This window comes from Echinops telfairi, unplaced genomic scaffold, assembly GCF_000313985.2.
Source record: "Echinops telfairi isolate 266 unplaced genomic scaffold, ASM31398v2 ScPeMD7_7400;HRSCAF=8409, whole genome shotgun sequence".
In the NCBI taxonomy this organism is placed as follows: Eukaryota; Metazoa; Chordata; class Mammalia; order Afrosoricida; family Tenrecidae; genus Echinops; species Echinops telfairi.
Window position 1 is genome coordinate 24,428,945 of NW_022111300.1, and position 25,376 is coordinate 24,454,320.

The 25,376-nt window shown below is 41.0% G+C and overlaps 1 non-coding gene across 1 annotated transcript; it reads left to right on the forward strand.

The window, feature by feature from the left end:
* Positions 1-11,143: 11,143 nt before the first annotated feature.
* On the forward strand, positions 11,144-11,305 carry LOC115871726. Its single transcript, XR_004047446.1, has one exon. It is a non-coding gene; the product is annotated as a U1 spliceosomal RNA (small nuclear RNA).
* The last annotated feature ends 14,071 nt before the right edge of the window (positions 11,306-25,376 follow it).

Sequence of the window (25,376 nt, forward strand, 5' to 3'; positions counted from 1 at the left end):
CTCTCCTGGGCTGGATTCTGCGGAGTCCCTCTGGTACGTGTCACTCCGTCGCCATCTTCCCGGAAGTCACTTTTGGAGACTTTAACGACTTTAAATATCTTTCTTAAGCTTGGTCTCATTGGCTTTCTGCTCCGCTTATTCTCAGTTTATCTAGGGGCAATTTGGGGAGACTACAGTTGCCTCTGTTATAGCACCCTAATAATTTAGGTGAAACTTCCAAATATTCTAATTTTTCTACAAAGAAACCACTATCTAATATAATACACGTATTCTGCAGTCATAACATATGCTTTCAGTTTCAATAACCCCGGCAGAATCTGCTTCATCTTTGCACAGAGGAAGAGGGTCGCCAAACACAGAGGTAGCTGCGTCAGTGGCAGATTCTGCCTTCTCTCCCCTAATCTTGTGCTGGTGGGGTTGCTCTGTTTGGGAAGCATATTTCCACTTGATACACTTTTAGAGTAATTATATGTGTATATGTACATATACGTAAAAACACAAACTGTTGGGTTGATATTACTCAGGCTATGTCTACGTGCGTGAGCATAGAGTTGTGTCACTTGGGGATTTCCATGGCTGATTGCTTGTTGATGGAAGCAGATCACTAAGACTTTCTTTCAAGGCTTATCTGGTGGACTTGAAACTCCTAACTTTCAGTGAGCAGCCAAACAGATGAATATTTGTACCACTCAAGGACGTCTATTGATATTTCACTTTCTCTATAGTTATATATATGCATGTAGAGTTTCATGTGTAATTTTATTAATCTTTCAACCATCCTTTTTATGCAACCATGCATACATTTTTGGTATCTCTCATAGTTAAGACTCCAGTTTTCCCTATTTCTTCCTTCACAACTGTTCCCAGAGAAGTTTTGACAAAACATTCAATCCTCATGCATTCTTTAATGATTGACTCATCTTGTTGAGATGACTTTGCATGGATTTATGACTTTAAATTCATCAATGTGTCATTTTAATTATTTTCCTATTTATTTTTTCCTAGATTTCCAGTAAGCTCTGAGGTCCTTTTGGGGTGTGGAGAACCATAAACACATACCGCTTTCCAGAAGGGCACAGCCTTTGGTTTTGTTGATAGCTCATTTGGCATGGCTGAAAGTTACTCAATCTAAATTTCCACTTCCATAGGCCAAGATGCTGCCAATGATATAAAATAATGAAGCTGCAGTAAATAGCCAAAATGCTTGGCTTCAGACCCAAGGGCAGGGCCTCTGTCTTCATTTTGATTTGACAGAATTGAGACCTGACAGAAAAGGTGAGGTTTTTGTCTGGTCTCGAATTACTGAATCAGCTATGAAACCGTATTACATGCTTTTGTTGACCCCTTCTGTTTCCCCTAAAAGGAATATAATCATCATGCACATGCTGTCCTCCTGCCCAAGGTTTCACTGCTCAACTTCCAAGTTCATGACTCGTGGAAGTTGTTTGTATGAATCCAACCCCACAAGAGGACATTAAACCAAGTGACTTCATAGGGTCATCATTCCACTCAGGGCGTGATCTATTTGAAGTCTCTATTCTATGGAATAAACATACATGGCAGAGGTGAAACATCCAGGTTTTCCCGTAGGAGTCTCTGGGTGAGGTGGTAGCTGTATGGGTGTGGAGAGGGGTAAGGAGGCTCAGCCCCCTCTTTCGTGGATAAAGGTGAGAGCCGTGCTTGCCTCAGAGGCTGCAGTGAGATGTTTGAGGTGAAGATGTAGTAACATTCCTGAAATGTTGTAGGACATTAAAAAACTAGTAGGTTTTATGATGATCTAACCCCCCCATTTTTCCTCCCTCCGCCCTTTTTTCTTTCTTGAGGCTTAGTCTCTGCTTACAAACAGCCTTGAAAAAGATTTTAATTGTAATCAGACCACGCACGACATTTTAAAGCTGAAAGGAATCATAGAGATGTTTACTTCTAAACCAGTAATTTTACAGAAGGTGAAACTGAGGCCAGAAATATTTCCTTAGTAATTTACCTGCAACATTTTCAATGTAGTTATTCTTGAATTTCCCTCCACGTAACTAATATCATGGGTCACCACCTTGTGATTTATATATACCACCACCCCCCACCCCCCTTCCCTGGGGATATCTACAACCTTGGAAAGTCACGTTGAGCTAAATTATCAGAAATAGGGTTGGGTGGCCATACTGATATTAGGAGCTGAGAAGCTATGTCTAAAAATTATAGTCACACTCTACCAGGGGATGCTGGCAAGGGAACCCTGGTGGGCCGGTGGTTAAGGGCTCAACTACTAACTGAAAGGCCTGACTCCCCCAGCTGCTCTATATGAGAAGGATGTGGCAGCCTGCTTCCCTAAAAATTAGGCTTGGGAACCCCATGGGTAGTTCTGCTTTTCCCTACATGGTCCCCCGGAGTGGGAACTGGCTCAACAGTAATGGGCCTGGTCAAGTTTTGAGTTTACCACCATGGACCATTTCCTTCTGCTGATTCTAGGCTGAAGTCACTTCTGGGATACTCAGAGCTCCGTTATCTGCCCTACATCGTAGGGACCACCTAGATTTCCTCCTGGGTTGCTCTTGTTCAGCCACCTTGCTTCACTGACCATCTTGGGGAAGGTCACCCTGTCTCCCCCATCATTCCTTTATCTGCATGAAGGGTATTATCATCACCTTTTTTCTCAAAAGTAACATCTTTTAGTATTATCTTCTATTATTGTTTTTCTTTTGACCAGTGTCTTTTCTTACCACAGCTTTTCTTTCTCTCCTCCCAGGTGCTCTCTACATTTATACCCTCGGGTACCTCAGTAGCACGTTCCCATAGTACAGCCGTCTGCTCTTTCCATCACTTTCAATGCCTGCATTGCTCTTACCCACCAGGGTTTTACTCTCACTTAACTTTGACACGTGTCTTCAATATCTACAGGCAGAGAACTCCAGAGACCTAGAGAGAACTGTTGGAAATGGCTCAGGCAGCTTCCCACAGGTTGTGAAAATTGGGTGATGCACATTTGAAAGAGGAGGGAGTTTCTCTCTCCTGAACACACACAGCTGTGAGGCATTCTGATGTGGAGCAGAAGAAGCCAGTGTTGGCTTGGACTAGGCCTGAGAGAAGAGGGGTTGACCCCAGAACACCTAGAAGGGACAGTTTGACCTCCCAAAGGTCAGTCAGTATAAGACCGGAAATAGAAGGGTGCCTGGAATCAGCCATGAAGGAACAGATCGCATCAGATCCAATATGAGTGGCAAGAAAAAAAGCCAAATGCCATGTCAACCACACACATTAGTCCTCTAAGATGATGTTGCTTTGAGTCAAATGAGAACCTACCCCCCAAAATACCAAAAATACTATTAAAAGGACCAAAAAATATCCCCAACATGCTTTTGTTCGGTTGTTTTAGGTACCTTGATGGCAGTTCCGACTCCCAGCACCCCTCTGTACTAAAGAAGGAACCAGTTCTGGTCCTGTGCCATCCTCACAATTGTCTGAGCCCATTGTTACGGCCATTTTTGTCAATCCATCTCATCAACAGCCTTCCTCTTTTCATTGACCCTCCACTTTACCATGCGTGATGCCATTCTCCAGCGACTGGTCTGTCCTAATCATAGGTCCGAAGTAGGTGAGATGACGCCTCACCATCCTTCCTCTAAGGAGCATTCTGCCTGCACTTCTCCCAAGAGAGGTTGCTGTGTTCTCTTGTCAGTCTACGGCCCTTTCACCATTGTTGGCCAGCGCCATCACTCAAGTGCATGGGTTCTTCTACAAGCTTCCTTATTCAATGTCCAACTTTCACATGCCTGTGAGGTCATTGGAAATACCATGGCATGGGTCAGGCATGCCCTAGGCCTCAAAGCAGCAGCCTTGCTCTCCAACACTTTAGAGGTCTTGTGCAGCACACTTACCTAATGCAATACATTGGTGGATCTCATGACTGCTGCTTTCGTGAGCATTGATTGTGGACCCAAACAAGATGAAATCCTTGACATCTTCAGTCTTTTCTCCATTTATCACGATGCAACTTATTGGCTCATCTGTAAGGATTTTGGTTTCCTTTATATTGAGTTGCAATGTATCTTGAAGGCTGCAATTCTTGATCTTCATCAAAAGACCACAATATGTATCAGGAAATAGATTAGATCAGGAAGTAGAATAAAGGTGGCACTCCTCAAGTTAGGAAAATGCTATTTTGTAGGATTTGCTTAGAACCTGGAATTGAGGAATGTGCTGCAAGTAATAGAATTATCCTTTCCCTATTCACTCCCATGGGCCCTTCCTGAAGTCTGACAGACATAGGATTCAACATGGAATTTCTCAAGCATTGGATGGTAGCAGATGGCATACTAAAAACACATGTATGCTAACCTTAAATCGACTGATTTAGAGTTGGTTAATTTTTCTTTTTTCCGAGAAGGGTTTAATCGTAATTGTTTTCAGTTTTGATGGCCATGCAACTGCTGTTACAATGACGCATCTCTTTCATTCTATCAGGAAGACACCAGAGAAAATAGATAACTGACGGACTGTGCTTGTTTCCCAATAGATGGTGGGCTGGGGTGACCCACAGACCAGATTGCTAACTCCGAGTTATAGCAATTTTATTCCCACCCCCACCTCCCAACTAAGGTCCCCGTTCATCTTGGAAGGTTTAGAAGACCATAAGCTTTCAAAGTAGAAAGTCAAAATATTTCTTTTAATGAGCCACAGTTTCTCAGCCAAGGCTATTATGAGTGCTCAGTAACTCTATTATAAAGGTTGCTGAGAGATGGCGATACAAAATAGGTAGCTGCGAAAGCAACTTCTTTTGAAAGCTGCTTGAAAGCTAGTGATCCCAGTTCCCTAAGTAACTCATTTGCTTGCACGCGCTTGTATAAGAAAGTCCACCTTTATCAAGTCCGTTCAATCCATGGTCATGGTGCGTGCTCTGATGTTGTATATAAAACCATGTGAGAGGAGCCTGTTCCCTATCTCCATGGGATAAGAAGAGTCACATCTCCTGTCATAGAGTCAATACTCCTGAGAGGGTAAGATACATTGATGGAGGAGAGAAATGGGTTGAATACAGAAGTGTGGAGATCATTCAGGGTGCGCATCAGTAATGGCGGCTTTAAAATCCTTTTTATAGAAAAAGGGATTTATTGGGTTTTGAGAGTAGTAAAAAGAATATAAGTTAATGCTCAGATCAGGCAGTCTGCGTGTGTGTGTGTGTGTGTGTGCGCGTGTGCGCACGCATATGCATGTCTGTGCCCGTGCAATGTTTAGGGCATGGCTATGATGGCTGTGGCATATAATGTATGAAGGATGTGGGCAGCATTGAAATGAGACGTTTCCAAGGGCATTTTAGTTGAAACTCAGCTCCTTCATTAAGAAATAAGCTCATCTTTCATCTCCCAGTGGGATGCAATCAGTTTCTTGATTAGCATTTGCAGTCCAGAGGATTCAAAGTCCTTTCTGCACAACTCCTCATGGAATCTGCAGCATCTCAGCAAGAGCTTGCAACCCAGGAGCTGTCGGCCAGCCTCTGTGGACTGAAGACGCCCATGGGTTCTCTGCAGTCAAGGATAGAAGAGCCAAGAGGCAGATGTTTGTTATTGCTGACTCTTGAGAGCCAAACTGTGACTCTTTCTCCAGGGACCCTCCCGAGTCTCTTATAACTAGTACCTTCTACACATTTACCTTACATCTGTACAGAATTTCCACCTTTGAATGAGGTCTTCTTGTTTCACCAAAGACGTAGATCCAGGTCATCTTCCTTCTCCCAGAGACTGCAGTGTCTTCAGATGGAACCCGACATATCCAAACAGTGCATGTGATAAACCAAGGGAAGATCATCGCATTTCAAGAGCACTTCCTTTTCAGTGAAATCATTCGCTTTTCATTGAGGGGTTCACACTCCTTCCTCACAAGGGTTTTACCAACTGGAAATATCATTAAAGGATGGTCTTGGCCACCTCTGCTAGCTTTGGTGTTTGGAAAGGTTTGGGACCAGAATGCTATACAAATATGGTTAGTGGGACGGCAGGAGACAGACGTTTTTGTCCTGTCTCAAATTACCATGTTAGCTGTGAAACTGTATTCCCATCATGGGTCTCAGTTTTCTCATTCTATAAAATTAAAGGTTAGAATGATATAATTACAGAATGAGACTCTGTGATAAGTTAATTTAGACTAAAGTATTAATGACTTACAGTGGTCTAATTTGTTCGTGATTCAGGTACAGCGGAATTTAAAACCTCTTAGCCTCCAATGGTGCTGCAGTATATTCATGTTCGGCACCATTGCCCATGTGGAGGGCTTCCCGGTTTTCTTCAAAGCATACCATGTAGATTCAGTGGTAATAGAAACAGGCTTCAATGGCCAGAACGTTGGTTTGGTTGAGGATAGATTCTCAGGATGATTTCGGTGAGCACCTGAAGCAGGAAATGACCTAGCACTGACAGGGAATTATCAGACATGCTTAAGATGTTGAGCTTTGGGGAGCAGTGCTTTGTAAACAGCCGGGGAGGTTTTACAACAGGCAAACTTGTGCTTGCTTGGTGCTGGCACTTAGGTGCAGCCACCCTGAATAGCTGATGTGGACATTAATCTGCATTCTCCGTTCCCCTCCTCCACAACTGAATAAGCCCTGTCCCACTAGAACGGCAGTTTTGTTGTTGTTTTTAATAAGCAATCCTACTTAAACTGATGCAAGCTTTGAGGAGCTCCACAGTTCTGTCTTCCCCCCATTTTTCCTTCATCTGCATTCCTTGTCCCAGGAAAATAGGAAGAGCAAGTCTGTTCTTGTCTCTAATTTTACACAGAGTGACACTGTAAATCGTCCATAGTGATGGAATTTTGTGTTTAAATGACTACTTATTTCCTCTCAGATCAAGGGATTATTTCTTATTGTGTTGCCCAGATACATTACAATCATGTTTCCATTCAACAGATGGTGACAATCAAACTATCGCAGGTGCTTTCCAGATTCCATGACTTTAGAAGTTCATGGAACAAACAAAGCCCCATCCACTACTAGAGGTCACCGTCTGGCAGGGAAATGTAGGTGGCAAATGGCTACAGGACTATTGATGTTATCAGGTCATGAAGATGTGCTATCAAGAAGTATAAACAAACGGGCTAACAAAAAAAAGACCCCAAATACCAAACTAGTTGCCCTTGAATCTGTCCTGATGTATGGTGACCCCAGGTGTGTCAGAGTAGATGAATACCCCATCAGGTTTTAAATAGCAGATCTTGAGAAGCAGATCACTGTACCTTTCTCCCAAGATGCCTCTGTGTAGACTCAAACTTTCAACCTTCTGATTGACATCTAAATAAGGTAACACTTTGCACCATGCAGAAAATGCACAGGGTAGACAGATGCCATTCTGATGAGAAGGCCAGTGAAGGGGAGATTTGTGAGCCCATGAGTCACGTGGACTGTAGGGTGATAAGATTCCAGGTGGGTAGGACTCATTCCCGTATACTGTTCCTGACCGTTAAGATCTTCTTTGAGCTGATGTGGCTTCTCCAAGCTCAATTCCCCACTCTCATCAAATCTTAAGTCATCACTCTCCTCTCCAGGAGTCCATGTGTGGTACAAACATTAACACTCATGGATTCTATGGGAATAGTCGAAGCAACAGTTTATCCAGAAGGGACTCGGAAGAAAGGCCTGGTTATCGACTTCTGAAAAAACAGCCACTGAAAAATCCAAGTCTACTCGGACACTCACGAGTTGAAATTGCTTCTTCAGCAATAATTGAATTGATCGGTGCCACTCCCTGCTGCACTGCCATCCTCGGTCCCTCTTCTGGTGTTTCTCTCCTAGGCCTTATCTCTCACATCATTGCTTTGGTAGTTGCTCAGATCTTAGTGCCCAGTTGTTTTCTAAATAATGCTGGACAGTATTTGCTTTAAAACCTCTAAACCAAATGTTGGGGTTACATGTTGGGGTGCTAACCTCAAAGCCAGCAGTACAATACCACCCTCTGTTCTGTGAGAGAAAGACCAGGGTGTCGGCTCCCATGAAGAGCTACAGTGTCAGAGACCCACTCAACTCACGAGTCTTGCTCTGAGTCGGCATCAATGCGATGGCAGGGACTTGAGTAGCATTTGCTTTTTGAGCTCTTACCTAATTGTTGGGTGCATCTCTTTAAGTCTCTCGGAGCCCTGGTAGCACAGTGGTTAGAGTGTTTGCTGCTGACCAAATAAATGATGACAGTCCTGACTCATCAGCCACTCCTCCAGAGGGAGACAAAACCATCTGCTTCCTTAGAGATGATGGCCTTGGAAACCCTCTAGGATGGTCCTGCTTTGCCCTATAGGGTTACTGTGAGTTGAAATGGATTTGATGACAAAGGGTCCCTGGGGTTATTGGCTAATCATTGAACAGCTGCTATGTGCCCCAAATGCCATTTGGGTTGTTCTTTTCAGTCGTCCCAAGAGTTGGCATTTTGCAAACGAAAGCAGGCCCATTTTTCAAATTAAAACCCCAAGGGTCCTAGGAGAGAGGGGGTTAATGACCTACCCAAGGTCACTCTGCAGGTAAAGCTGAGGGCCCTTGATTGGCCCCAAAGTTGATGGGGTTCTGAGCTTTGCAGTCTTGCCCTGTTCTGAGTGCCTGATAGAAACGCCATGAGCTAAACTGAGCCTCACACAAACAAAACAAGGAGAGGGCGGGGGCCCAAGGACAATTCATGCTTTCTGTTGGTTGGTAACACAGCTATTTTTCTCTCTGGAAGCAAGAGATGAAAGTTCTGATATTCAAATGCTCACCCACCAGGCACCCTTCAGAATTCCCATCCATCAGCTGGCAAATGGACATATTTTAATGAGCACAATCTCAACCAAGCAAGTTCTGGCAACAAAATATGCCTCCACTAATGATATTCAATTGTTCTAAGAAGACAAAATGGTCTGAAGCGTAATGAGATGCCAAACACACAAACACACAAAACAGGCTGCTCATATTTAAGTCCTTATGTTTCTTGAAGTGAAAACTCATTTTAAGAAGATTATGGTGCATATATTATAAAATGGGATGATATTCCACATTCATGCCCCACTGGGGCCTTGACTGTATTAAAAAAAAAGAAGAAAGAAAGCAAAACCAACAACAACATTTTGTTCCCATACAAGTGTTTTGATAATAGGACATGTGATGTGGAAGCCATTTGTTTGGGTTATTTTTATTGTAAGCTTTCTGAATGCATTCACTTTTTTTGATAGGCACTGTGTTCAGGCAATTTTTTATCCAGGCCCCTGAGAATGAAAATACGCTAGAATCAAAGGCCAGAGGGTCAGGGCATAGGATAGAATGGTGAGGGAGAGGGAGGGAGAGGGAGAGAGGGAGAGAGAGAGAGAGAGACAGAGACAGAGAGACAGAGAGAGAGAAGTAAATTTTGGTCTGGCAACCGAGGAGCCAAGTGTCCCTCCACCTTCTGGTCAGAACAAAGCAGCTTTACTGAGGCAGTCAGCACATTCTTATCCTTGACCCAGGGCTATTCAGTTTGTAATCAGCGGCAAAGAGGCCTGCTTTTCAAACATTTTATTATAAGCAAACGCCTTTGTTCTGATGCAATCCCACAGAGAATTGTAAACAAATACAGAAATAATGTGGCTGGAGGGGGAGTTTTCCAAACAATTCAGGTCCCCTTTCTCTCTTTTTCTTAGCAAGAGCCCAAAAGGGCTTTGGAAACCTCCATGTTCCAAGATAGACAGTGTGAGAATCACTGATTTAGGTAAAGTGAGAGATTGAGGTGTCTAACAAAGAATGAGAAAACAAAGGATGAGATCAGCCTGAAAAAAAAAGGAAAACACTCTACACACTTCAAAGAGAGGGAGCCATTTAGGAGTGGCTATTTCTAGGAGTAGAAAAAATGGGAAAGGTGAGGTAACCCAGAAATTAATAAATGTAGAAAACTTTCATCCCATTTAGGGCTGGTGAAAGGGAAGGGAAGATAATGTCCAACTAGAGCCCAAGGGTTTGGAGAAAGGCCATATTGTCCACGTTGGATCCAAGAAGAGATGTCTCCTGGCTGAAGCCAACCAAGGTCTCAGGAACTCCCAGCGATGCCACTGATGGTAGAAGAAAAGAAAGCAAGGAAGCAGTGCTGCTCGTCTTATTCCAGCTGGCTGACCCCACCCACACCCCTGCTGGTTAAACCCATTGAGAAGCCCAGTGGTAAAACTGAAGCCTCGTATATACCCTTCTCTTGATGGCATAGAGGGTTACTTGTGAGGCTGCTAACCACAAGATTAGTAGTTTGAGCCCACCAACTGCTCCTTGGGAGAAATAAGAGGCTTTCCACTCCTGTAGAGATTTGCAGCTCAGTAACCCATCAAGTCATTTCTACTCTATCCTACTGGGAGGCTATGGGTCAGAATTGATTCCATTCCAGTGATGTTTTTTTGACCACACATATACCATCTTATTGTACTCTGGTGGCTTGCATGTTGCTATGGTACCAGAAGATAAGCCACCAGCATTTCAAATACTAGCAGGCTCAGCCGTGGTGAGCAAGTGTAGTGAAGCTTTCTGACGAAGACAGACTAGGCTAAAAGTACTAGCCAGCTCCTTCCAGATTAATCAACCCAAACTTGATGGATCACAGAAATTTGTCTGAGATTTTGACCCACTCATTTTGGATTTATGACCAGAAGGCACCTATCCCTGGAGCAAAAACATAGTGTTTGGTAACGTGGAAGGCCAGTGAAGATGTAGGACTCTCTCATGATAGAGAAGATGGCACATCTCAAGCAGTATCCCATCCTATGAGACAGTGGCTTACTACGAGTTAGCGCTGATTCAACAGCAACTAACAGCAAATACAGCCTTCTTACTCATGCTTACACTTCCTATACCACAATTATAATAAATCCATGCTTCCATTTAATAAGACGTTATCCTCCTTGAAACATAGGATATTGATCACTTTTTCTTCCAAAAGGAAGGCAGCAAGTTTCATGAATCAACCGCAGCATCTATCTCTGAATGACATTAGTTCCTGTTCCGTCAGTTACAAACCTATGTTACCTGGGGGATGAATTAAAGTTAACCAATACATGCTTTCTTCATAATCAATAATATTGCTAATGAGGAGGAGACAATTAGAGTATGTGTGTACACATGTGTGTAAATAAATTGCTCTAGTTACTTCTTCTAGTGTTGTTAAACCACAAAAAATCCAATCTTATCCTTACCTGGCAGGGGAGATTCTATGATCACAAAAGTGGTTTTCCCAGGGCGAGGCTCCCCCATGGCACTCAGGATGTGCCAACCCCTGTGACTTCCCCAAACGTGGGGAATTGACTGCAGAATCTGGGGCAGTGGGGTCTGTGTTCACGCTCTCCCCTGGGGGCGAGGGGCCAGGTTCCAATCTTACTGCCATCGAGTCAATGATGCCTCACAGTGATCCTATAGGACAGGGTAGAACGGCCCCTGTGGGGTTCTGGGACTGTAATTGTTAAGGGGCATTGAAAGCCCCATCTTTCTCCTTCTGAACAGGCGGTGGTCTTGAACAACTTTGCAGATCACACTGCAATGCATAACCATTATGCAAACAGGCCTTAAAGCTTATTGCTGTTCGGTGCCATCACGTTGGTTGCAACTCATAGGGACCCTAGGTACAATAGAACAAAACACCGCCTGGTCTTGTGCCACCCAGGCCATTCTTGAACTATTTCTTATGTTTGAGCCCATCGATGCAGTCAGTGTGTCAATCCATCTAGTCTAAGTTCTTCTTTTCTTTCGCTGCCCCTCTGTTTTACCAAGTATGACGTCCTCCTCCAGGGACTGCTCTCTCCTGACAACACGCCCAACGTATACGAGGGGAAGTCTCCGTTGTCATCCTGCATTGAGCATTGGCCGAAGTGGCCCCGCAGCATCCGGAGCATACACTATGACCCGGAGCCGCTTCAGAACCTACTCACCCCGGCAAGATGTTTGTTATTCACCAAGTGCTGGGACAGGACACTCAAAGGAAGCCTGTGTTGCCTCAAAAATAGAAAGAAGTCAAATGAGAGTTGAGTTAATTTTTTAGTGGGTTGCATGTGAAAGAATAAACTTAAGTGGACTCTTAGAAATGTCACCGCAGGGTCAGGTCCATACATTTATCTGGGACTTATCTCCTCATTAGTAGCCGCATGCAAATTGTAGGTACTGTGACCTTTATTCTTTTTTTGGCTGCTTCTTAGAGCTTCTCTTTTGGCCTTTGGTTTTCAGAGATTTTATCATGATATACGTATGTGCATTTTCCTTGTATTTTTCTTATTTATGATTTTTGAGCATATTTTTGAATCAGTGGCTTCAAGCTTTTCATAATTTATGGCTATTGTATTTGTGTGTCTCTGCCTCCCTCTCACTTAAGTCTCTGTGCGCATTATAGTTCGACAGGGTAAGGATGGCATGGAGGCGCCCTCCCCTTGTCTGAAGGCACTCGGCTCTCGGGCTTCGTGGGGCCAGCAGCCCCACAGTTCAGGCTAGGGCGCTGGCTCTTGGTTTTGTTGTTGCCACTTCTGTGGTGTGTTAGGTTTCTCTGTCCCTGGATCAAGGAAGGCCGGTGAACAGAAAGCCGTACTCCTGGCTTTTCTTCTCAATGCGAGGAATACCCCACTTTATGCTTCTTAGGTGTTCCATTTTCTACCCACCAGGGGTGCGCAATTGACCAGTCCCCGCTTCTCAGCTTTTTGTCAACCACAATTGACCCTATGTACACTCGCTCAGAGCTGGATCACATTATCGTATCAGAAACTTCCCCACCCTTCTGCTGCCCAGACACGTAGGGGAAGGAGGAAATACACACAATCTGCATGATCCCACCCAGTGTTTTGTGGAGAGTTACAAAGACTATGGCTAGAAGAATCATATCGAATAAATCACTGCACCACATACATGTATTATGTTTCTTAGCCGTGTCCCGATTCTTAATACCTCTTTACTATTCCCATTAGCTTTTCTGAGTGCTTCTATTATCTTCTCCTAATATGACTTCCACTTCTTCTCCTCAGTGGTGGTCCAGCTACTATGAACCTGACCTACTGAGTTCTTAATCTCAGGTACTATTAATTTCAATTCCAGAATTTCCATTTTCTTATTTTCATAGCTTCTAATCTATGCTGAAAATTTCCATGGATTACCTATTAAATTTACTAATTATATCTATTTTAATGTCTATGTCTGATAACTCCAATGTCTCAAACAACTGTGGACTATTTTGTCTGTTTTTAGTTTTTATCCCCCCCCCCCTTTTTTTTTGCCTTTTTAATGACTGGTAACATTTTATGGTGTGATGAACATTAAAAAAAATTTAATATTGTAGATTAGATAATCTACATAGTGTTATGAACAAACCTTACTTTTTCCAGGTAGAAAAAAATGAGAGCAGGTCACCTCAACATGACCCATAATGATACTGATGCAAAGCTGGAGACCTAATTTTGGAAATCTTGCCATGCCTTTTATTTGCCTCCATTCGGATCTATAATTCAGGATTCTCAACTGATCCCTAGGGCAATTGTCAGAAAGGCCTTTCTTTGGAAGGAAAGCGAGTCTGTTTTCCTCCACGGAACAACTACATTATTGAGTTTTCCACTGAGATTTCTGTGTGATCATTACATGTCACACAATCATCACTCCCCTCTGGGGTTGGGGGGGAGCTTATACGTAGCTAGTTGCCAAACAGATTTCATTGTATCTTCCAGATTAAGATGGACTAGGAAGAATAACTTGATGATCTTCTTAAAAATCACAGTGATCATAATAGCCAAATTATCAACTGATCATGAGGCTGGGGTAGCATCCGACAGTGATTTGTTCCATGGCAAATGGTGTCTTCATGTGTTAGGGTTGGCATGAAGGCAGCTAACAACAACGGTCTATCCACACAAAGTAACTCTGAAAGAAATCTGTCAGAGTACAAAAGTTACAAAACAGAAGATTCACAATTCGTATATTTAAAGACAGACAACATTTTTATCCAGAAAATATAAAGAGCTCAAACGGTCTAAAGAGACTAATAACTTAATTAGAAATGTGCAAAGATTGAATTGAAAAGACCTCAAAAAGAAGATGTATGAGTGACCAATCACATATGAAATGATGTTAGACATTCTTGTCAACAAGGAAATAAAAACTTATACCTCCAAACATAGCACTTACTACCTTACTGCTGCTGGTTGGGAATATGACGTGGTAGAATGAGTGAAATTAAGCAACAGCAAAAACCATCCTGATAATAGCACAGGATAGAGAACAACTGGAGCACTCATTCACTGATGCAGAAAACGTCAAATGTTATAACCATACTGGACAACAGTTCCGAAATTTCTCATAAGGTAATCCCTTTACTATATCATCATACAGTTTCCTCAGCCACATCTTGGTATTTTTCCAGGAGAAATTAAAACGTACCCATAAGACAACACACGTATATTCATGGCAACTTTACTTATAAGAACTCATTTATAATTAAATAGAAAAACAAATTGTGGAGTATCCATTCAATGGAACACCCACTCAACAGTGAAAAACTCATAATAAGTCTGGTAACACATAGAAAACTTGTAGGCAAAAGAAATAATCTAAAAAATAAATCCACAAATAAAAAACAAACCACAATCTCACTGTCATTCTAATCATAGAGACCTGTACGATACAGTAGAACTGCCCTTTTGTGTTTATAAGTCTGAAAATCTTTGTAAGAGTAGAAAACCTCAGCTTCCTCCCTTGGAGTAACCAGTAAGTTTGAACTGCTGATCCAGAAATTAATAGCTCAACATGCAACCCACTAGATCCCCAGAGCTCCCCAAAGAAGCCAGGTACCCCCCAAAAATGTATTTTTTGTGTGAAATATTTATATAAAATATTGGAAAGACAATGTAAAACTTAATAACAAAAATAAAATCTATGGTTGTCTAGGATCAGAAATAAGAGATGAGAATTGATTGGAAAGAGGCACAAGAAAAATTTTAGGTTACAAAATTGTTTAGGGTTACAAAATTGTTCTTGATCATGTATGTCATCATGGCTATATAAATGCAGATATTTCTCAAAATTCAATGTTGTACATATTTGTTATGTATGCTACATATTTACTTATTTTATGTTAGAAAAAGTTCACTTCAATAAAATTGGTTTTCTTTCTTTTTTCCTTATGTTGGAAATGAATGTGTTTGTCACTAAAATTTACAAGGCCAGTTTTCCGTTTTCTTCTTCTTCTTTTTCTTAATTTTAGCCACTCACACCAATATTTAGCTCCAAGGGTTAAGGAATCTGGAGGGATTTTTTTCCTTTTGTTTTTTTGGTTCTATTAGCTTTATTTTCTAAAACAGTTTTATTGATACTTCATCCACATTCCATACAATCCAATAGTTTGATCATATCTGGAAGAGTTGTCCAATCATTACTACAAACACATTCAATTTTTCATTGTTGAACATTTTCTTCTTCCTGTACTCATTCATATACTTATTTTTTTTAATCATGACAAAAATATACACAACAAAACTTTGTCCAATTCAACAACTCTGCATGTGTAATTCAGTGTCTTTGATTATACTTTGTGTTATACAACCATTATTGATATACTTTTCCCAATTGTTCTGCCACCATGAACATAAACTCAATATGCCCTAAGTAACAACTCCTCCTCCTCCACTTGGTCAAGTTTTTATTTATTTTTTAATTTAATATTTTTCTTGATTTAATATTCACATATTGTACACTTAATTTTAAGTACTCAAATTGTTTTTGAAAAATAATTGTAAATACCTCATAACGATCAGTTCTTGTGCTCCCTCCCCCTCCTGCATTCATTGTTTACTTCCCAATTCCTCTCACCCTCCCGACCCCACTCCCTGTCTCCAATAAATCATTGCATCCTTTTTATGCATCCACTTCTTTTGTGCTTGGATTTTTCCCTTAAAAATCACACTATATATGGTTCCACAGCCAATTTCAACATATTAAACGAGCAACAATATCCCCATTAAGCCTTCTATGAATGTGGTTCTCTTTCTCCCCACTCCCTCAATCTTTCCTCTCTTCTTCTTCAATATCCATCCTAACTCTCTTCTCTCCTTGTTTCCTACCAGCTTCCCTGGCCTTTTCATCATCAAAGTCTTCTCTTTTTGGGTAAAAAACACATTTTTTTCTTTGTTTTCCCTTATAATAATGATGTTATTAAATATTTATCTTTTAAGATTGATGAAGTTTGCTAAGCATAATGTTCTCTAGTTTTGTAGTGTTTAAGAGAGTTGACATTTTTTAAAATTAATGCATAATATTCCATTGTATGAATATGCCAACCTTGTTTATCCATTCCTCTAAAATTGGATTTCTAGTTTGTTTCCATGTTTTTGTTAATTATGAAACTTGCTGTAATAAACATAGCTGTGCATATATCTGTTCATGTTGCATTCTTTATTTTTCGTGTGGTATATATTTAAGAATTTGATCCATCTTGAGTTCATTTTTGTACGTGGTGTGAGGTGTGTCGCTTGTCTCATTCATTTGCAGGTGAAGATCCAGTTTTCCAGCACCATTTGTGAAAAGGCTGTCTTTTCCCATTTGAATATGTTTTAGTCCTTAATGAAAGATCAGGTGTGTATGTAGGCACTTAGTTGTATTTATGGATTCTCAATTTAAATCAATTGGTCTTCATATATATTGTTGTCCATGTACCTGGCTGTTTTGATTACCATGGCTAACTACTGAGTTTTAAAATATGAGAGTGAAAGGACTTCTACTTAGTTTTTATTTTTTGATATATATATATATATATTTTTTTTTTTATTTATCCTGAGTTCTTTCTTTCCATATAAGGTTGGGGATTCGTTTTTCCATTTCTTTGAAAAACTGTGGAGGGATTTGGAATGGAATCGAATCTTTAAAGTATTTTTGGTAAAACTGGCATTTTTCACAATGTTTCGTCTGCCTATCCAGGAGCATGATAACTTGTTCCATTTTTGTCAGTTTCATTTAGGAGTGTTTGTGCTTTTTGTTGTATTAAAGTTGGTTATAATAAGAAGTCTTTTACTCTATCAATCCATTTTTTATAAACATTTTCCAAAGGAAGCAGTAAATAGATACAAATACCTATGACCTGTATTATGCCCATGAGAGACAAGCCTAGAAACAACATAAGTGATTAACAATAATAGATTATTTCAGTATTCTTTTCAGGGCCACCATTGGTTTTAATTCACAGTGACCATATGTCTGAAAAACCAAAACACTGTCCAATCTTGGGCCAAACTCACAACCACTGAGGTTTGTGAGCTCATTGCTGTAGTGGCCATGTCAATCCAGCTTACTGAGTGTAATTCTCTGTTTTTATGACTCTCTATTTTACCAATCGTGATGTCCTACTCCATCGGAACCAGTTCTCATGCTCACAGAGTGAAATGTACTCAAGGGTCTTGGAATCTAACTACGCTTCCCTCAGGTAAGCAAAGCATAGCTCTTGTTTTCCAGCGATGCAGGAAAGATTTCTCTTGGTTGTCAAGTGGACCACTCGGAGACTGGACCCAAATGCTATTCCTATTGCTCCAGCCCAAGAGGTTCTTTCTGCCGATTGCAGGAAATTCACAGATTCAGATGTGTGTCTGCTTCCTGGCACTGAAGCGATAGAGCTTGGTTTGGTGTCTAGGGAGGAACCTAGACCATTTTACAACAGAGACCTTATTTTATTATATTTGAGCCCAAATCAGCTCACTGGGTCGAGAGATGAGGCCTCAAGGTGATTTCCTATTGTGCTCTCTCCACACTTCAGGGTGTTCTTCTGAGCAGTGACACATGCATGTAAGAGATAGTCAGTGGTCCACAAAAGATGCCAATAACCTCGTCTCTGAACCTGACTACACTGCACTGTGTCTCCAGGGGTGTAGGTCTCCCTTGGGGAAACAATCATGGGTTGGTGATGGGATGTCAGGTCCACAGCAGCAGATTCTCCAACACATAATAGAAAAATAATCTCTGGGCAAGACAGGACCTTACCCAAGTGTTCTAGGGATTCTATAGAGTCTCAGCAACTAGGCATAATAATTATGTATCCTTCATAGTGAGCGGTCTGCCTCTAGCAGGCTGTGGAAATGCAAGGAGGTAGGGGTGGCACCATCATAAAACTGCACTTTTTTTTCTGTTTCATTTGATATTTGCATTTGAAGTTCAATTGTTATTTCATTTTCTAGCTTTGGAAAATTAATTAACATCTCATCAGTAAAATGGAAATAATAATAATAATATCCATCTCAAAGGATTATCATGCAAATTAAAGATATTAAAATAACCAAGACTCTTAGGACAGTTTCTGGGGTCTAGTAATTTCCCAATAAATTTAGCTATTAATTAGTTAACATTACTTTGTGTGTGTGTGGAAAAGGCATTTCAATGAGCCTGTGGATTATATAGAGTTACCCACAATATTCTTCTATGGGTGAAGAGTTTAAAGCAAAGAAGGTATCATGTGTTCAGCTGCATAATATGGAATTCTTTGTCACTGTGGAATGGTTGCATATCTGCAGATTATTCTGTACAGGAGGATAAGAATATCAGACTGAGAATGAGAGAATCCCCTCTTCGTTGCCAGTCTTCCAGGATTGGTGGTGGGTTGATCTTTTAGAGAGGGAGATGATATAAAAATCATTTCAATGGCACGGATGAATATGTGGTAAGTACCACCTTACATTCCATAACCAGTATCGAGTGCATTCTTTGTTGTGTATCTACTATTCTTCTGAAACTCTTGATCAAAATAAATAAATGAATACAGCCTATTTTATCTATTTTTTTCAGAGTAGTCTCCATTGCATCTTCAGATGATGTAGTCAAGGCATACTCATCCTGACTAGAGTCAACACTCTCCCCCAACTGCCAAGGAACTGCAGGAGAAGACCTAGTACACTCTGCTTCTGCTTTTGATAAAGATGGAGTCACATATGTTAGGGAAGAGAGAGGAACTCTTTAATGGCAGCTCAAGGAAGGGTTGAATTCACACCCATATCTCCAGGCTTCTATTCACATCAGCACACAGTACTCTGCAAGTCCTGAGAGCTTCAGTGTTTGGATATCTTGGCCTTTCATCCTAATTGCTTTTGCTCAATAAATTCATTCTAAGTATTGTCCAAAGAGGTGAGATTTGCTTGTACATACCCAAAGGTGGTCCTAAATTATCCAGGTGTGAGGAAGAGGGAAATCCTCCATCCTTTAAAATTTGAGACAGATAAGCATCTGCTTACAAACCCCACTGTGCTAACATCAAAAGCAACGGAAAATGAAGAGACCATATTCCAGTCCCCTATGCCACCCCACTCTCTGGCTGCTATCATGGGAAAGAGGGGCATTTCGGTGACTCACGATACCATAATCATCTAAGTGAGCATAGAGGCAGGAGACTATATGTCGAGTCCTGCATGAAGTATCTGCATTTTCCCTCAGTTCTTTTCATCTCCAGGCTGCAAACTCATATACTTCATTTTACCAAGGAGTTTTGCCAACAGCATTGTCTGGGCCCCAGTCTCTCCACACCCTGTGCCTGTCTGTCCCTGTGCTAGAACTCTAAACCTGTGGTTCTCAACTTGTGGGTCATAACCCCTTTGAGGGTCGAACGACCCTTTCACAGGGGTTGTCTAAGACATATTTCTGATGGTCTTAGGACCTGAGACACTGCTCCTCTATCCGTCTCCAGGCGGGTCCACCCACATGCAGATATGCCCACATTCGAGAACCGAGCATGAAGACTGTTACCCATGTACAGCATGCTTCAAGACAAAATTTCATTGGTTTGTCATTAGAAATAAATATTTCACAATATAGAATCACATTGTTTTGTGATTCATCATTATGCTTTAATTATGTTGAATTTGTAACAATGAAAACACATCCTGCCTATCAGATATTTACATTACAATTCATAACAGTAGCAAAATGACAGCTAGAAGGTAGCAATGCAAATAATTTTATGGTTGGGGGTCACCACAACATGAGGAACTGCATGAAAGGGTCACAGCACTAGGAAGGTGGAGAACCACTGCTCTGCTTCTTAGCGGTGGCTTTTCAGAGCAGGTGCATTGGGGTTTTCCCCACAGATGATCTGGTGTTCTGCCTCTGAGTTCCAGCCCATTAAGCAGTGCACCGGAACGCTGCACCTCCCCCAGGAGGGTGACATCATCTATCCCTCCTCCCCAGGATTTCTCCTCTCCCTTACTGTCTTGTTCCCCAGCCACCCACCAGCTATGCTTGTGGGCCGTGTGCCAATTTGGCCTGAGTCATGACATTGAGTTCTTTAGTGTAGTCAGCTTGGCCCTCCGCTGCACCCTATCCATTCCTTGACGTGGAAATATTCTAGAGAATCGTATTCTACAAGGGGTCTGTGAACAAGATTGCTGACAGCTCCCCCAGAATTTTCAAAGGGGATCCCACTATTATCTGACAAGAAAAGGTGGCACAGGAACAAAGAGAAGGAGAGATCATGCCATACAGGCTGGATCGAGTGCTCGTGTTTGCGTGGAGAAGGAAGCAACCTGATGTGCCACCACCAGGACTCCTGGAAATATGTCTCTGGCTAATTCCTGAGAAGCTACTGGCACAGCTTCACACATTAGTCTTTTGCTCCCAAACCTTGGTCTTTCTTCTTGTCTGTATTTATTCAGTCATCCATGATTGATTGAAATGTTAGGGTTTTTCTATTCTTTAACCTAATGGTACCCAGTGAGTGTTAAGCATGAAATAGGATATTCTTCTTTTAAGTTGGAGGAGCTAAAGAAATTAACCTCTTTATATTTGCAAATTCAAAGATCACAATATATGTGCTTTCTCATCTATTGCTTTGAAGAGTCAGTGGAGAAAACATTAATTTTGCCTGAGGAAATCAGGAGAGGCTTCAAAAGAATTAGCTCGTGAGTTGAGATGTAAAGAGTGTGTAGCAGCAGTTTTCTTGGTGTACGTGGGCAGTGAAGGGTGGCAGAAAGAAAAGCATTCAGGGAAGAAGAAACCAGCCACATGGCCCAAGATGGTAAGCCAGGAAACACTGGGCTGCATCCAAGGCAGGGCACATAGTCCATGGTGTTTCTGAGAGCTCGCTTCACTGCTGCCCAGTGGGACACTGGGCTGGAATGGTGGGAGAAGCTCCTGGACAGGTGGGCTGCAAGCACAAATGGAAATACTTTGCATCACATCATAAGGGACTTTGATGTTTATTCTGTCTCCGATAGGAAGATTTTGAAGGATTTTAACTATAGAAAAAAGTCGACACTTCTCTTAGAGTGCTTATTCCATTCTAGTTAAAAGGGAATGGGCTAGCCATATCTGGAGCACTTTATGCAAATTTTCCTATGAAAGTTTTATGACAAATTTAAAAATGAACACTCACAGCAACTGGGGACACTAAGAGGGACAGAATGCAGTTTCCAGAATCTTGGAAATATTTCAACATGTATATAATCCATGGAGTTGGATTGATATAAATAATTTGTGGCTCATTCATGAACCATCATACTAGTTAGCACCCATTGGTGCCCAGTTACCCTGTGTCTAATGTCTTCTCCTTGGACTGAAGACCCAGGGTGTATAGCGCCTAAATTAGACGTAACACTGGAAGACCCATCCTGCATTGATAAGTCCTGCATGCCACAGGAGGGTTTGTTCCTCCACCTAAGTTTCCAGAAGAGGGTGAAAGGAGACTGGAATAGGAATACAAAGAAAGATTAGCTTGTAGAATTTTGTATTTGGATTGAAGAATCTCATAAATATAGTGCTAGGCAACAAGAAATTGCCTAAGGAATGTTGGGCATTTGTGTACTTATTTGCTCATCATATATAACATCGGTCCTTGGAATTGGTCCCGTCAGGTGTGATATTAATTATTTTAATTCAGCCAAGTGACCTTTGCTGGAAATCTGCTTCACATTTGACAGTGAGCTGGTAGGTCTGCATATCAAACTGCCATTTGCACATTTGAAGAAATGTGTGTGTGTGTGTGTGTGTGTGTGTGAATTATGCTTATTTGTTTTTATGACAAGTGGCGATTTGAAAAAGATTGAACTAAACTAGATCACTGTTCATACACATTTGAAAGGTTTAAAAGGCCACTAATGTATATATTGCACTGATATGTGTCAATCTGGGTATGGGCTGAGATACAATCTTAAAAAATAAATGCAGAAATATAGATGGAAATACTGAAGGTAAAATAATTTTAAATATTTTCCTGAATATTAGTAAAATGCTAAGACTTTTGAAAACTAGCTGCTAAAATAACCAGAAAAAAATCCAGAAAACTTCATGGCATGTTTAATTACACACACACACACACACACACACACACACACACACACAGAACAATAAGGACAAAAAAGGCTAAGATAAAACTGTAATATTATGAAACAAATAATAACATGGGTCATAGGGTAATATGCATCAGAAAAGGAAGGGTTATAAACGAAGTATAAAGTGTCAAGGCAGTAAGTCCAGGAAGGGAATTTTCTTCATCGTCCAGGACAAGGGTGAGCTTGGGAAGCTCCCCGGCGACGTGGATCTTCCTGTCCTGACTTCCAGTTTGGGGCCAGTTTCACAGCAAGCGCCTACCCTGCTGGATAGAGTGGATAGAAACATTTATTTTCAATTTCTGAGAATAAAATGAAACAATTGCCAATGTCCTTGTCGCAATGATAGGAGATCATTTACTTTTATTCTTTAGGGTAATGTTTCTCCAAGTGTGATCCTGGACCAACAGCATTAGCATCACCTGAGAACTAATTCATAATAGAAATTCTCAGTCATCATCTAAGCTTATTGAAGCAGTAACTGAGACTCATGCCAAGCAAACAGTGGTTTAACCATTGCTGTAGGTGATTCTGATGCAGCTCAAGTTTGAGAACTATGAGTTAGGAGTACAGCCCTACACTTCTTGTATGTAGGTTCCCAGGCAGCTTCCTTGAGCACTTTTGACATTCCTTGTTTATAATTGCTCCAAAATCACACAGAATTCAGGTTGGAGAGGTGAGGCCTCTGCTACATATGCAACAGGTAGGCTTTAGATTCTCTACCTTCAAATCAAAACGAAAAGGGCTTGGATGCACAGGTGCATAGGTTACTGATTTTCTGGCACGTGAAATGAATGTATGCAAATCGAAATGAAATAGAAGAATATGTTTCTAATGTGAAGGAAGAGGGCTTGTATATGAAGCTTGAAAGGTTTCTCTATAATACAATCAGCAAGAAGACTCGATAGAGTCAACAAGAAGATGCATAACTAATTAATTCCACTAAAAAATAAGCAAATTTATAAAGAAATATACCTTATTGACATCCAGAAAAAGCAATACAGAAAGATTAGTCTTTAAGATAAAAATCCTTGGAAAGGGGTCAGCTGTAGACTTGAGGTAAAAAGATAGGTTTTCCGAGGAAGAAAGATGGGTATTTCTTCCTCATAGCCTATCAGGGAGAATAGAATGTTATGTACAAACTTTTGAAATTTGTATGAGATTAGAAATCCATTAATCACTTAACAAATGTCCTGGCACATGGTGTGCATTCGTTCAATGGGGGTCTTATCTATTATTACAGTACCAAGCATATAGTTATCAAATACAGGTAAATGATTCATTCCAGGAAGATGTCATGCTCTGGGGTCTAGGTCATTAACAAATATTTACCATGAAGAAAGAAGGCAAGGTCTGAGAACCATTCCTTTTCAGTCCACTACTAATTCATGTACTGTGGCCTAGAGCTGGTCTATCATTTCCTTTTTTTCAACTGTATTTGAAACTCTATAGTATTGGCTACATTGATGACACTATCACTAGAATTACTTTATTCCCCAGGGGGATGATTTATAATGTTCTCTATTATAAAACAATAATAATGTGTCTAAAGTGAACCCGACACATATATAAACTATAGCTAAATAATGAACTTGGGGATCACATTTGATTCTAGCTCCAATAGAATAAAAAATAGTTCTTATGGAATGACCCTACTGGGTACTCTCCTTCAAGAAGAGATCGCTGAAGAGATTGATGCTACAGTAAGCTGTGGGGAATGAATAGATTGTGCCCTGCTATCAGAGAGACGTGCAGCTGGTGTCTTAAAGGGTTATCTTAAGAAGCAGCCACCTAAGTGAGGCATTAATTGGGTGCACATAGAAGAAGCACACAGACCTGTGTGACCCAAGGATTAAAAATAATAAATTCCAAAAATGTAGGCGACAGTGGCATCAGAATTTAAATGGTGCCTGCCCAGTTTTCAGAAGGCTACAGTGGAAGCTCTAAGTTCAGTTGCAGGGTCCACCTTGCCATAAGTCTCCAGTGCATGTGGACCAGAATGTGTGCATTGTCTTCGTATCAGCTTGAGAGCATTATCAAGTTGACTATGGTAGACATAGTTAGGTTAAAATGTAATACTTTATCATTTTATCTCCCTTTTGATCCATTTTCAAGTTGTTTCAGTTTTTAATGTTTTCTGTTTTCTGCTTGATTGAGGTTTTTCTATATTTTGTGTAGTCATTCTTGTTGCTTTTTGTTTGTTTTCTTAATATTTATGTTTTGTATAGCTTTCTGTATGGGAAATCCAAGAAGGTGAACTTATAGACACAAGTACTTAATTAATAGTTGCCTACAGGCATGGCAGTGGAGGATGGAGGGGAGTGGGGGATGGATGGAGACCTAATGCCACAGGGTACGGGGAGAAAATGTTCTGAAATTGACTCTGATGGTCGCCACACAACTCTTTCTAATATGATTGAATTATTATGTTATGTGATGTGATGTATATGACAATAAACTATTTAACAAAAGAAGACCAATGAAAGTGGAAAGGTAAACGCGCAATAGTCTCGGGACCTTTTGCATGGCAGTGTAATGTCCTGGGGGATGATGACTATGGAACACTAGTGTATGGTGGCAAGAAAAAAAAAAGTAAAACCAAAGAGCAGGTTCCTCAAGAGGAATTTCAAATACACAGCACTTCCAATGTACTCAACGTTAGGTCCCATGGTAGCAAAAGTGTAGCCAGCACACATGAGATACCATAGAGGGAACCTGTGCCCTTTCTCTGAGTATGAGGAGCAGGATGAAGCTAATCCCCTCCAATCACTGGACTCAAGGGATGAGAGGTTAGGTTTTTGCAGCACAGTGCTCTCTAATGAAGACTTTTGTTTCTCCCATGCTACAAGTCAATGAACAATAGATTTCTATTAGACATGTCCTGCAATCAAAAGAATTTAGGAAAACTAGTCTGGGGACAGGAAAGACAGAAACACATCAGAGAAGTGAATGGGCATTTTAAAAACCTAAAAGCAATAGAGAATATGTCACAGGTGTATATGTCCTAAATCAAAAGTACCACCCCTATGCATCCATGCTGACCCAGTGCAACCTTCCAGGTCATAGGAGAACTGGCTTTGCACTTCTGGGGAGGCTGTAAATCTTTG